Source organism: Arvicanthis niloticus, chromosome 18 (genome assembly GCF_011762505.2).
Source record: "Arvicanthis niloticus isolate mArvNil1 chromosome 18, mArvNil1.pat.X, whole genome shotgun sequence".
NCBI classification, from domain to species: Eukaryota; Metazoa; Chordata; class Mammalia; order Rodentia; family Muridae; genus Arvicanthis; species Arvicanthis niloticus.
The window spans coordinates 29,177,303-29,191,358 of record NC_047675.1 but is presented as its reverse complement, the minus strand read 5'-3'; positions in this window follow the sequence as shown (position 1 = coordinate 29,191,358).

Genomic DNA, 14,056 nt, shown 5'->3' with positions numbered 1-14,056 from the left:
TTCAGAAGTAATTCCTATTTCTATTGATTTTAGTGTTTATTCTGTGTGTGTGTGTATGTGTGTGTGCATGTGTGTGTGTGTGTGGTGTGGTATGTGTGTGTGTGTGTATGTGTGTGGTGTTGTGTTTGTGTGTTTGGTGTTCAGGCCTGGGTATAGTTACAAATATGAGCATACATGTGTGGAGACAAGAACTATGAGCCAGATGTCTGCCTCATAGTTCTCACTGAATCTAGCCAGCAAGAGTGCCTCCACTATCTCAGCACTGGGGTGCCAGGCATGTAGTACCACCCTAATGAGGTTCTTTCTGTGTGGTTGCTGGTGATCAAACTCGGGTCCTCATGCTTGCACTACAAGTACTTTAATAACTCAGACATCTTACCAGCTTTCTTTTTTTATTGAGAAAATTTCTTGGGTTTTGGGCTAAACTTGCCTTAAAATTACTATTTTGCTCAGGCTGATTTCAAACTTCATATTTGCTTACAGGCATGTGTCACCAGGCTAGGGTAGAGAAATACTTACCTTGACTTGAAAAAAAAGTGAATCACAAATATGTTGGTAATCAATGAAGTTCATAACGTTTGTGGAAAATCCCAGATATCAACCTATCATTGACTTCCCGTATCACTCCATTCCAGAATATAACCAATTCTATTCCCCTTTCCATGCTGAATGTATTCATTATCTCCTCTGTTTACAAGATATCTACAGCAGATTCCATAATTTCAAGTAGTTTGCATAATAGGTCTCCACACATTAATCTGGGAATGCTGTGTTGTCCTGGGGAAGGTAATGACTTAGTAGCACATGTATTCAAACATCAGCTGTGCTACACTCTCTGTACCCTTAGGTAGGTTCCTTAGTCAGCCTAGACTCAGATCTTTCCTTATAAGACAAATAGGAGGGCACTGTGGATATTCTAGGGCTGGGGTCAAGGCCAAATGATGGATGGGAATGGCCTAGAAAATTTTAAAAATCTTGTAGAGATCATAGTTCACTTTGCTTTTGTTCAACCATATTAAATTACAGTCCTTCTTGCTAACTTTTTCAGGTAACTGTTGGAAGAGAATTTTCCAAAAGACAACCTATCCTATTAAACTTGAGAGACCATATGAATTGCTTTGACCAAGGAAATGTGGACAAAGTAGTATAAAATTAATAAATGGAAGAAACCTGGTTTATAGTATCATTCTGAATAGAGGGGTCATGACAACCAAAGGAAAGTGGCTCTTATCAGTGATCCTAGGGTAAAGACCACAGAATACAGAGATGTAACTGACCTGAAGAGGGCGTGTACTATGAGTAATGCACTTCCAAATTTTTAGGTCACAAGGACTTATGGGATGTTTATTATCACAGCTTGATCTTCCCTACCCTGATTGCCATTCACTACCTACCCTCTTCCATTTATCAACAGAAAAGAATCATCTAGCCTACTTCAGTGAAAGAAAACATTAAAAAAAATACATGCTTACTTAGAACCCATTATGGAAAAGGCTCTTTGTGAGTTATTAAAATTATTTATAGATGCTATCTGCCCTAGAAGAGATCACAGTCCATTATCTCAGCATATGTTGTTATAAATTATCTCTGTCCTGCTCACACGAGGGAAGCTGTTCTCTGACCTGGAAACATGAAGGAGATGTCACAAAATGTCCTTCTGCCAAAACGGTATAGAACTAAGAGAAAATTTCTCATTGTTTTACCATTGTATTCTCCATATATCCCAGAGTGACTAGCTCACAGCAGTGTCTGTTACTGTGGAAGGGAAAAAGCAATTCCACAGCTATTTTAGTTTTCCTAATGGGAAAAAAACTAGATGTGCAGATGAAAGAGTTATTAGAGAAATAAGTCTTAGCTTTTCTATAAAAGCATCCAAAATGGGCTGCATGTCTTAGCCAGTCCATCAGCACCATGAAGGTGTACATTAACTAACAGGATCTCTAATAAAAAATATACCTTACATTCAAAGACATGTTTTCTAGAATGTAGCCAAAGGAAAAAATGGTGAGCCAGAAGAGATACCAGAACTTGTGTGAATGTTTTGGCCTCATTTCCAATGTAGCTGGTCCCAAGGACAGGTAAAGGTCCCGAGACTGCAGTTCCCTAGGACAGGTAAAGGTCCTGAGACTGCAGTTCCCTAGGACAGGTAAAGGTCCCGAGACTGCCGTCCCCTAGGTACTTTGTACAGCCTTTGCTTCTTCCCCTCCAAATCTCAGAGGTCTGGTTCTATTCCAGTTTCTGGTTCATTTGTTCTTGATATTCTCTATTTTGGAATTATATTATAATTACATTATTTCCCTCTTCCTTTTCTCCACTAAAAATTCTCCTAAATATCCATCTTGGTTCTCTTTCAAATTCATGGCCTTTTTGTTATTAATTATTGTTACGTACACATATTCATATATATACATGCATATACACACACACGCACACACATATACATATATATGAACATTTCTAGTTCTGCATTTTTATTTTTTATGTACTTTTCTGTCTCTGATCCTTCCCAGTTAAAAGATTTTCCATTTAAAATTAAAATCACACACACACACACACACACACACACACACACACACACACGCGCGCACGCGCGAACTTACCATCTTAAGTATTTTAAACATATAGATCAGTGTTACTATACTTAGCTTGTTCTAAATACTTCCCTAAACCTTTTTACATATCGGGAATCTTTTAATCAATAGCATTCCATCTACTCCTTCCACAGCCCCTGAAACCTGCCATTCTTGCTGTTTGTTTCTACAAGCTGGACTGTAGAATCCGATACCTCATAGATGTGAAATTGTGCAGTACTTATCCTTCTGTAACAGGATGATTCTACCAAACTCATGTCTTCAAGATTGTAGTGAGTGTCTGAATTTCCCTTTTGGCTGAATACTGTTTTGGTGCGTGAATGTACAATGCCTTCCTGGTCCAATAATGCATATGGATGTTTTATACCTTCTAGCTACCCCTGAGCATAATGACACTATAGAAATGAGTATTGCATTTCTTTTTAATCTTGGCTATGTTCAAGACCTCAACTTAAGATAAAATGGTGTCCTTTTTCATTTGAGTAGCAAGTGGGCTGGAATCCAGCTACAGAGAAGAGCCAGAATGTTGGAACACTTGCTTGGTCATAGAATTTAAGTGGCTCTCCCAAATCCAGAGCTCAGAGCAAATAACATTTTAATCACTGTTTTAAAATGCCATACACTACTACAAAGCTTTCATTGTAAGTGAAGCATTAAGATTTTTAAACATATAGTATGTAGCAGAATTGTAGTACCATGGTACTTGGGAAACGGATATAAAAAAAAAAAAGAAAGCCAGAAATACTATTCCTGTCTTTGTATAACATTTGCCATCTTTCTTTTTAAAACTTTTTAAAATAGTGAACTGAAAATTTGTTATTTTTCTTGACTATTGAGCTTTGGTGTGTGTGTGTGTGCGCTCGCGCGCGCGCGTGTGCACGCACGTGCGCACGCACATGTGCGCACATGTGCACTAGTGATTGAACTCAAGACTTCATGAATTCTAAGGAAGTGCCCCACCACTACATTAAACCCAAATTCTCCTGGTTAGTAAACTTTTTGATAACTCCCTAATGATGCAACACCTGAGCTCAGTTCCTTACTCTCCTCTCCTCATGCCTTCCAAACCCAAAGAATGCATTGTGTGTCCACACTCCCTGCTTGCTTTATAAAATCAGATAAAAACATCTGCTATTCTCATCTTTCTAAGTAGGAAGCAAAAAGAAAAAATGCCAGTCCAAGTTCTCATCAACAGAGTCCTCACCTCTGCCATATATAACCTTCTTTGGAATCCTCCATTTTATGTAAATAAAATTTTTGGACAAATTAGTAGGCAATCAGCAAAAACCATCTAAGCAGACATGAATTGAGAATATGTAAGGAAATATACAGCATGAACTGATGCATAGTGCTGTGGCAATGTATAGTGTGGATCTCTGAAGTAGATAGAGCCTGCGGTATTTTCATATTTGAGCAAGAAATCATCTTTTCATATTAGTATGCCATGCTAGCATTTCACACAGTGCATCCAGGAAAATGCCTAGACAGTGTTAGGGAAGAGGTCTCAATAAAAGCTGTTACGGAAGATGCACACAGCTTGCAAAGAGGTAAATTGATAATAGGCACACTGACACAACCTCAAAAAACGGTGTCACAACAGAAAGTTGAAAATAGCTCACTTCCCATTTTAAGCGAGGAAAGTTTAGATATCATGATTTAACATCCCCCTGTTGTTTTGTGCTAACATGCAGTTTCATGTAAGAAAAACGGGAGCTCTCGTTCACTGTGTTATTATAGCTGCTAAACTGGCATTGACAGAAAAATAGCATTGTGCTAATTTCATTTTAACTTCTCATGAAATCATCATTTAGAGCTGAAAGGTGGGGTCAGAGCTGGCTTAACAAGAAGGTGGGGAAATGAATTGAAATTGATTAGCTGGAAGACAAGGGAAAAGGCTTCTCTCTTAAAATATAATGGTGAAATCCATTTCTCTGGCTGAGGCAAAGCAGGGGTTTCTTTTCATTAGATATTGACAGCTCAGCAGTCTTAAAGACAGCCCATTACAAAAAGTAGACAACATTTATTGGTTGCTTTCTGTATGCCAGTTTCTGTGCTAAGCACTTACATGGATTATTGTGTTTAACACTTATGCCAGTCTCATGAGATAGAAAGTATAATTACCCCTATTTTCCACTAAAGGAAGTTTGGCTCAGAGAGGTTAAGACACTTACTGATTCACACACCAGGTAAATGCTAGAGTTGAGTTTTAAAGTCAGGTGACCTGGCTTCAGAGTCAGCTCATGAGTACTAATGACAAACCTTGGAGACAAGAAAGGGGAAAGGGAAAGACAGGGACTGAGAGAGGGATGGCAGAGAAATGGGGGAGGATGAACAAAAGAAGGAAAGAAGGAGGTAATGAAGGAAGGAAGATTAATGTGTTTATTAAATATTATTTTGTTTTATAAATTAAGTCTTCACTGGATAGCCCAGTCTGGCTTTAAACTTAAGATCTAGGTTCAGGTTCCAGAAGTTCTAGACTTAGAGGCCTGCACCCAGGCTCAGCAAAAAAAACACATCTTTTTATTTTCTAATCATCTAGAAATTATTAGTGTTGGCCTCCAGCTGGCATTGGTTTCAGGTAGGAATTCTAGGCACTGTGGCTGTGATCAGCTTATATCATTCCAACTCCAAGGAATGAATTATAAACCCTGGAATTTCAGCATCCACACGATAGCTTTTAACGTCCCCTGCCAACTTTGTATCTTATTAGTCAGACAGTAGACAAGGAAAGGTGCTACAGAGAAAAATGGGAAAAAATTTCAATGTCAAAGCTAAAGACCTTGGATTGTTTCTGCAAATAAGACATCTTCTCTTGGGGCTCATCTACCCGAGATCTGAATCAGAGTAAAGTTTGATGTGTTAGTTTCTGGCATTTTACAGATAGTTTGTGACCATGCTTTGCATAACCAATCCTAATAAATACATAGTGACTATCAGAATGGCGAAGGAATTAAGCAAAATATTAAGATCATGCGGTCTCACAACAGTCTACTATGTTAAAATGGGGTATGAACCTCCCAACCTTTACAAAGCTGGAGTAGTCTAATGATGAGAAATCTTGAAAACATCTTGGTTGTCCACTTTATTCCATCTCCCTCTAACTGGCTTCATCCCAACAAGTGTTTCTGTGTTCGTGTGTCTGTGTGTCTGTGTGTGCGCATGTGTGTGTTCATGCATGATCACACACGCACGTGTATCCCTCTTCATATCTGCATGTCTGTATGTGTAGCCCGCAGATTTTCTAAGATTTTGAAGTCTTGGTCCAGTGTGTCTGTGAACATAAGTTTTAAGTTCTAACTCTGATATATGTTCCTGGTATATCCTTAATAAAATTGTCTAACTCTTCTGAGATCTGCTTGAAATTAGAGCTAAGTGAGCATGTATTTCTGTGAAGAACTGCTCTCAAGGCTGTAAAAACTTGTGAGGTAATACAGGTGACATATGTGTATTGTACTTAATTTCTTTTAAGACAGAGTCTTACTATGTAGCTCAGGATGATGTCAAACTTTCAGTCTCAAACCTTACCCCTGTTGGGATTACAGGCATGCACTACCAAGCCCAGTTTACCTTCTATGGTTTACCCTGATAATGATGCTGATGATAATATTGATGAAGATGATAATAAACAGTGCCTACTTTGCAAAGATACTGGGAGAATAAATTCAAGTAACCATGGGCATCATTTTGTTTGATATCTAGTTAAAGAGAGTTCTTCCATTATTTGATAGCCATCATTTCTTATGTATAATTACAAGAATACTATAAAAAGTTAAACACACATGAATTCTCATTGGTAAATCTTAGGTAACTGTTTTACTTTAAACTTTAAGTAACTTTTGCAAAATGCATTACTTTTTATCTTAAGTGCATAGAATCTAATTGTTAAAATAATTTCAAAACAACTAAATTTACACTTACTCCAAGAGTTTCTTGTGAAATATTTGGTTTGATTCTTCAGCTTACCCATGAAATTTTACATTTTACAAATAGTGCACGCTCCACCACACATTCTATATTTATGCTTATGCTGTAATTAATCAAGCAAAAAATGAGTATTCTATTTCCTAATGATAAATTTGTGCCTGCAAAGGAACCCATTGCCAGGATGTTAACATGTCTATACGGTTGATTGTGTTAAAATGTACAATCCTCAACACTAATCTTAAGTTTTAAATGCTATAAAACCTAATAATAAATGTTTGAGTTTTTAAACTTTGCTTTTAGTAGTTTTTTAGGGGGTAGGTGGCATGCAATATAGAATAATAATATTTGACAGAAAAACAAATGGAAAAAGAATGCCAAGCGTTGCAAATTTGTTTGGGAAAAGACAAATTAAGCTGCTGCTAATTTTAATTTACTATAACTTGGGAAATTCCATTTATCTTTAGAATTTAGAAAAACTAAAAAGGCTTTTGTTGTCTGAAATGTGTGAAATAAAATAGAGACTGTCTCATCAGAAAGACCTCATGCAATTGAGCCCCTATTGTGTGTGCCATGTTCTGTGCTAAGAAGTTTAAGGCTGTAGAACATTAAGAAAAGTAAAAATTCTTTCATGATTTTGGGTTTGCTCTGTTGGGATTTTAATAAGTTGTTATTGTCTTGTCTTCAGAATTCAGAACAAGAACAACAGTCTGTGAAATTAAAAACCATAAAATTAGTGACAGATACCAAATTCAGCTGAAGAGAGGGCCAGCTTTTCAGCAAAGAACAGATTTGGCTAGAGCAAAATTTCATGTCTTCAGACATTTGGTGAACAATGTGGCTTTCAAAAAAGAGGGGAAGACACTGAGAAACCCAGTTGTATGATATAGCTTACATGGACCATTCTCTTTTATGACATCCTTTGGGGAGATGCTCAAAAATGTATGTCTCTGAGGCACTGAAGTCTTGAATCATAGCTGATCTTTCCTTCCTCCATTTGTGAAGCTTCTGAAACCTGTCATTAGAAGACGTATTCTCATGGAATTCCCAGCACATGAACACACATACATACAAACACACACATACAAACACATGCAATACATGAACACATACACACATACACACACACACACACACACACACACAGAGAGAGAGAGAGAGAGAGAGAGAGAGAGAGAGAGATCTCACTGTCATTAATTTCACATTGTAAATTCCTTATGAGTAGTCAGTAAACATATGTTGAACACCTTGTGTTTCTACAGTTACCTTCTGTTTAATTGCCTCAACAATTCCAACAGTTTGACATCATCATCATCATCATCATTATATATATGTAACCTAAATGTCTTTTCTTCCTTTTTCTTTTCTTTTCATTTTTTTAGCTTTAGGAGGAAATTCCACCTACAGAAATTTCTGTTCATAAAGCAGCCAATCTGTAGATATCTCCTCTCCTCAAGCCCAAGAAGCATTATCAGAACTGACAAAATTAAATTAAGGTAGCCAGCAGGAATAGACACAAGGTCCTTATGGAAGTGTCTCATGTTAAGCAGCATTTCTTCCTAACCCCTTTCCAGGCAGTGTGTTAATAGAATCTCTCTGAAATTCTGCAGAGCATTCCAGCTCCTACAGCTTGTTTTACCTTGATTCTGCCTACCTATTCCCACTGTCTCATATTCAATTAAAACAAAAAGTTCTTTATTGCTATGATTTGCCTGAATAGGCAGCTTGGAATCCATCTTTCTCTACTTGAGCATTTCCTTAATATTCAACACCTACTGTGCATATTCCTTATTTCTTCACAAAATGCAATGGGATTTCTTAGACAATCTGGTGAGAGAATGTCTTCCTTGCCTTTCAGTTAATTAGAAAGTATGTTTCCTATAGATCACTTTTATTCAACATTAAGACAACTCACGCATCAGGAAAACATAGTCAGTGAGCAAAGTACTCACCACTTCAAGGAATTAGACAAGATTGAATTATTGGATCTACAAAGCTGAAGGACAAGTGTTGAAATTCACTGTATTCGTCAAGAAGTAGAGTTAGGCTATACTAGAAAGGTCATTAAAGGTCTCCTGTGGGCATTTCTCGAGAAACTGTAACCCAACAAATGCACCTCTTGACACCCATGCAGTGTACAAACAATGTAAATAAGGGTGGGAATTTGATGGCACATGATTCAGTTCCTAGCTGATGTAGCAAGGATAACTTCCACAGAAGCTTGAGCAAGAAAGATAGAAATAAGAGAAGTAAGAAAAAGCTTGTCTTTAACAACATCAACATGTTGGCAGCAAAAGTACATGACTTGAAACTTAAAATTGACCACAGGACAGAGTTATTAATTTAACAGACTGGCAAGCCAAGGACAAGTAAGATCTGCACGGAGTCTTACCAACCTAAGACAGAAGTGCATTGCTTTTGATAATGCATATTCCACAAAGGGTAAGGAAGGCATTCTTCTCAGAATGACCAAAGACAGTCTCAGTCTTGTTTATGAAATAAAAAGGGGGAGATGCAGAGAGCTTTTGGGGCTGCTTGGCAGGAATCTAATATTGGCCAAGGATAAGGAAATGGGCTTCTGGCAGAAATCTGACATTAGGCTAGAACAAAGAAGTAATTTCAGCCAGGAATCTAAATCTTAGGCTAGAACAAAGTAGGCTTTAGGCATGAAAATGACTTTAGGCTAAGACAGGGAAGTAGACTCAGATACTTTGGTCATCCTGATAAGCCCTTAGAAATAGTGATCACTTGCTTGTTTTTTGACTATTTGCGTTTATTGTCTTGTTTGTTTCTTGACACTTAGCATTTATTGTATTACTAGTTCCTCAACCTAGAATGGACCTTGATAGTTACATGTAATTAAAAAGGTATAAAAGCAGATTAGGAAAAATTAAAAAAATAATAAAAATATAAAACAATAATAAGTGCATGTAGAAGAATGCAAATCAATCCATTCTTATCCCCTGTACGAAGCTCAAGTCTAAGTGGATAAAGGGCCTTCACATAAAACCAGATACACTGAAACTAACAGAAGAGAAGTTGGGGAAGACCCTCGAATACCTAGGTACAGGGGAAAAGTTCCTGAACAGAACACCAATGGCTTATACTCTAAGATCAAGAATTGACAAATGGGACTTCATAAAATTGCAAAGCTTCCATAAGGCAAAGGAGACTGTCAATAGGACAAAACGGCAACCAACAGATTGGGAAAAGATCATTACCAATCCTACATCCCATAGAGGGCTAATATCTAATATATGCAAAGAACTCAAGAAATTAGACTGCAGACAACCAAATAACCCTATTAAAATGGGATACAGATTCTAAACAAAAATTTCTCAACTGAGGAATCTTGCATGGCCAAGGAGCACCTTAAGAAATGTTCAACATCCTTAGTCATCAGGGAAATGAAAATCAAAACAACCCTTAGATACCACCTCACACCAGTCAGAATGGCTAAGATAAAAAACTCAGGTGATAGTAGATGCTGGTGAGGATATGGAGAAAGAGGAACATTCTCCATTAATGGTGGGATTGCAACCTGGTACAACCACTCTGGAAATCAGTCTGGTGGTTCCTCAGAAAATTGGACATATTACCTAAGGACCCAGCTCTACCACTCCTGGGCATATACCCAGAAAATGCTCCAACATATAACAAGGATATATGTTCCACTATGTTCATAACAACCTTATTTATAATAGCCAGAAGCTGGAAAGAACTCAGATGTCCTTCAACAGAGGAATGGATACAAAAAATGTGGCACATTTACACAATGGAATATTACTCAGCTATTAAAAATAATGAATTCAAGAAATTCTTAGGTAAATGGATGGAACTAGAAAATATCATCTTGAGTGAGGTAACCCCATCACAAAAGGACACACATGGTATTTACTCACTGATAAGTGGATATTAGCCCAAAAGCTTGAAATAGCCAAGATATAACTCACAGACCACATGAAGCTCACAAAGAAGGAAGACCAAGTGTGGATGCCTCGGTCCTACTTAGAAGGAGTTACCAAATGCTCAAGGGATCAGATATGGAGACAAAGTGTGGGGCAGAAACTGAAGGAGGGGCTGTCTAGAGACCATTCCACCTGGGTATCCATACCATGTGCAGTTACCAAAGTCAGATGCTGTTGTGGATGTCAGGAAGTACATGCTGACAAGAACCTTATATAGGTGTCTCCTTAGAGGTCTGCCAGAGTCTGACATATTCAGAGGCAGATGCTCACAGCTAACCACTGATCTGATCAAGGGTTTCCCAATGGAGAAGTTAGAGAGAATACTGAAGAAGCTGAAAGGGTTTGTGGCCCCATGAGGAGAGCAATAATACCAACCAACCAGAGCTCCCCAGGGTCTAAACCACCAGCCTGGGAGCACATAGGGAGGGACCCATGACTCCATCTGTATATGTAGGGGAGGATGGCCTTGTTGGGCATAGGTGGGAGAGGAGATCCTTGGTCCCGTGAAGGCTGAACACCAAGTGGGGGGAAATTCGAAGGTGGGGAGGTGGGGGCACATCGTCATAGAAGCAGGAGGAGGTGGGATGGGATAGGAGGTTTCTGGGTGGTGGGGGGAATGAGGTAAGGGGATAAAATCTGAAACGTAAATATAATATGCCATAGAAATAAGTAAATAAAATATAAAACTTAATAAATAAATCTCAAAAAAAAAACCTCTATGATTTTAGATCTTGAAAATAGCATATGGGCAGAGAATGTGCTATGGAAAGAGGCTATCTCATATAAGAAAATGGACACGGGCAATTTTTATATGCTTCCTAGACACTTTCTCAAATTGTCTAAATCAGCTTACCAAATTCAGACTTGAATTTTTAAATCTTTGTATTCAAATCTTTCCTTCCTTCCTTCCTTCCTTCCTTCCTTCCTTCCTTCCTTCCTTCCTTCCTTCCTTCCTCTCTTCTTCTTCCTTCTTTCCCTTCCCTCCTTCTACCTTTTCTTTTCTTCTTCTTCTTTTTTTTTTTTTTTGACATTTTCAGTTTTGAGACTGGCTAATTTACTTTTCTTTGTATATTGATGCTATCTCCAAATTATCTTTTCATTCTTGCACAACCAAACATTTCACAAGTCCTCCGCCTTACCTAGCTTAAGTCTCTCTGGATGTGTCATTTGAGAGATTAGGTTGGCATTCCTATGAGTTGATCTGTTCCCATGCATCCGTGAAACTTGTTCTTTGAAGATGAAATGACTTTACTAGAGAAAGACCCAGATAAATAAATAAATCTCTCACCAGTAAATGTACCTGTCTAGTTAATTATCTATTAGTGAGATAGGAAAGAAACTGGGAAATTTTATGAGCCAAATGCTATATTTTCTCAGAATCTGATTCAAACCTGTGACTCTTATTTTATGTCCTTCCTTTTTCTTACCCTCCCTCCCTTTCCTCATTTCATTTCTTATTCTTTCCACCTCCCTCCTTCTAAAGCAGAAACAGAATTTGTTTTGTAGCCAAACATGTTTATTTTCATGCTGCTCTCTGGCTAACTATGGGTAAGCAGATAGCTTTACCTCACCCAGTCTCAGTTCTTTACAGTGGCAAAATAAGATGCGTACCAACAGCTCTACAAGTTTTTGTACATGTTAACAATACATAGCTTTTTACAAAAGAATAATTATCAAAGTGAAGGAACACATACCTGCTACATAGTCACTACTAGGCAAACTTTCTATTCCATGACTATTAATTGTGACTATAGTTGTGATGAACATTAGTAGGAAAGGAAAAGACCTTTTGTGCAAACCTGTATTTTCTAGGCATGCTTGCTACAATTTTCAATTAAAATTTATATTTAGAGCAAGTTAGGATAGTCTGTTAGTTCCTTCTCCACATTACAGCACATGTTCAACTTGAAGTATGACAAATCTATCAAGTAGAATTGTAGTCTGCATTGGAATTCTGAAAATTAATGAAGACTGTGTATTTTGAAGAGCATATGAGCCTGCAGCAGAAACACACCTTTCTAGGACTCCTATACTAGCATGTGTATGATTCTCCTTCCCTGAATATTCCACCAGTAGTCCTTGTTTGTTAACCCTTGGGACTGAGAAAAATGAATTAAATCACTCCTCTTCGTGATAGTCCTTTAGGTACTGCAACAAAGTAATCATATGTCCCCAGTGCGTTGCTTCTGTAAACTTTACATCCTCCAATCATTTTCCATGTGACTCACATCCTGGAAACTACTATATGGTAAATTTCAACATGAGGCCAGGATTGAAAACTTTAATACAGACCATGGCAGATTAAAAGAGCATGGAGTCAAAGAACTTCATTTTATATTTTTCAATGAACTAAACCATTCAGTAGCTTGTCTTGAAAATAACCAAGTTACCAGGCGCATGAGTCAGTAAAAAGTACCCAGAACTTTAATGTATATATGCAAATCATACATTCGTCTTCCTCCCTCCCTCCCTCTCCCTCTGCGTGCCTCTCTCTCTGTCTCTCTGTCTGTGTGTGTGTGTGTGTGTTTATGTCTGTCTGTCTGTCTCTTCTCATTCCTCTCTTCTTTTTTTCTGAAAGAAATTGTCTTTGTCTATATTTCCTATTCCACGAGTTTCTTAGGAAAATCAAATGAATCTACATGTAACCTAATTCATTCCATACCTGGCCAGTGTAAGAATTTAAAAAAATGTTAGCTATTGTTATTTTAGCATCACATATATTCTGACCATCCATTATTTTATGGCTGTGATATATACTATGAATAAATCAGTATATCCTCACCTTTAAAGAAGCAAGAATTTTGGGAGGAAAAATGTTGAAAATAATGTCTCCTGCTCTCTTAGTACAGGAGACTTAAAACACAAAGAAAGATGTTAGATCTATACTGGTGCTCTAAAAGATGGGACAGAACTGGCTAACAACTCAATATTTCTTGAAGCTAAGACACATGAACCCATTTTTAGAGAATAGATAGGAGGTAGCCCACATTCCCTGGAGAATCTTGTTCTAAGTTGGAAAAACAATGTGTTAAAAAGGTAGCAATACTACAGCTTGTGAATCTTTGTAGAGAGAAAAAATATAGATTTCCTTGCATCTAGATTTGGAATTATGACATCAGAAGTTGAGAAGTCTTCTGTTTACAAGACATTATCATCTTATCAATTTTTTTTCTTTTTAAGCAAAAAAAATTGCTTTTAAGAAAAATCAAGGAATTTTGCTTTTAAGAAAAATCAAGGAATTCAGGGATAAGGCAATTCAGTGTCAGTGTGGATACACAAGTTCCACAATGCCAGAACTCTAAGCACGCAATGTCTCACCTATAGTTCCTCCATCCGCGGCATAGTGGGTTTGATAATGCTCTGTTTCTCTTAGAGGGCATGATTAGGATGCTGTTGCATCTACAGCCAAGTATCCCTCTACTTATGACATGATATTTAAGACAGACATTGACCCAGTGAAATGTAAATATTCCTGAAGCCACCTTGTTAACAGAGCAAAGTCAAAGATGTTTATCATGAGAAAGCAATTACTGGGTGTTAGGCCTGAGGATGAGAATAGTGTTGGCTGAGGACTGG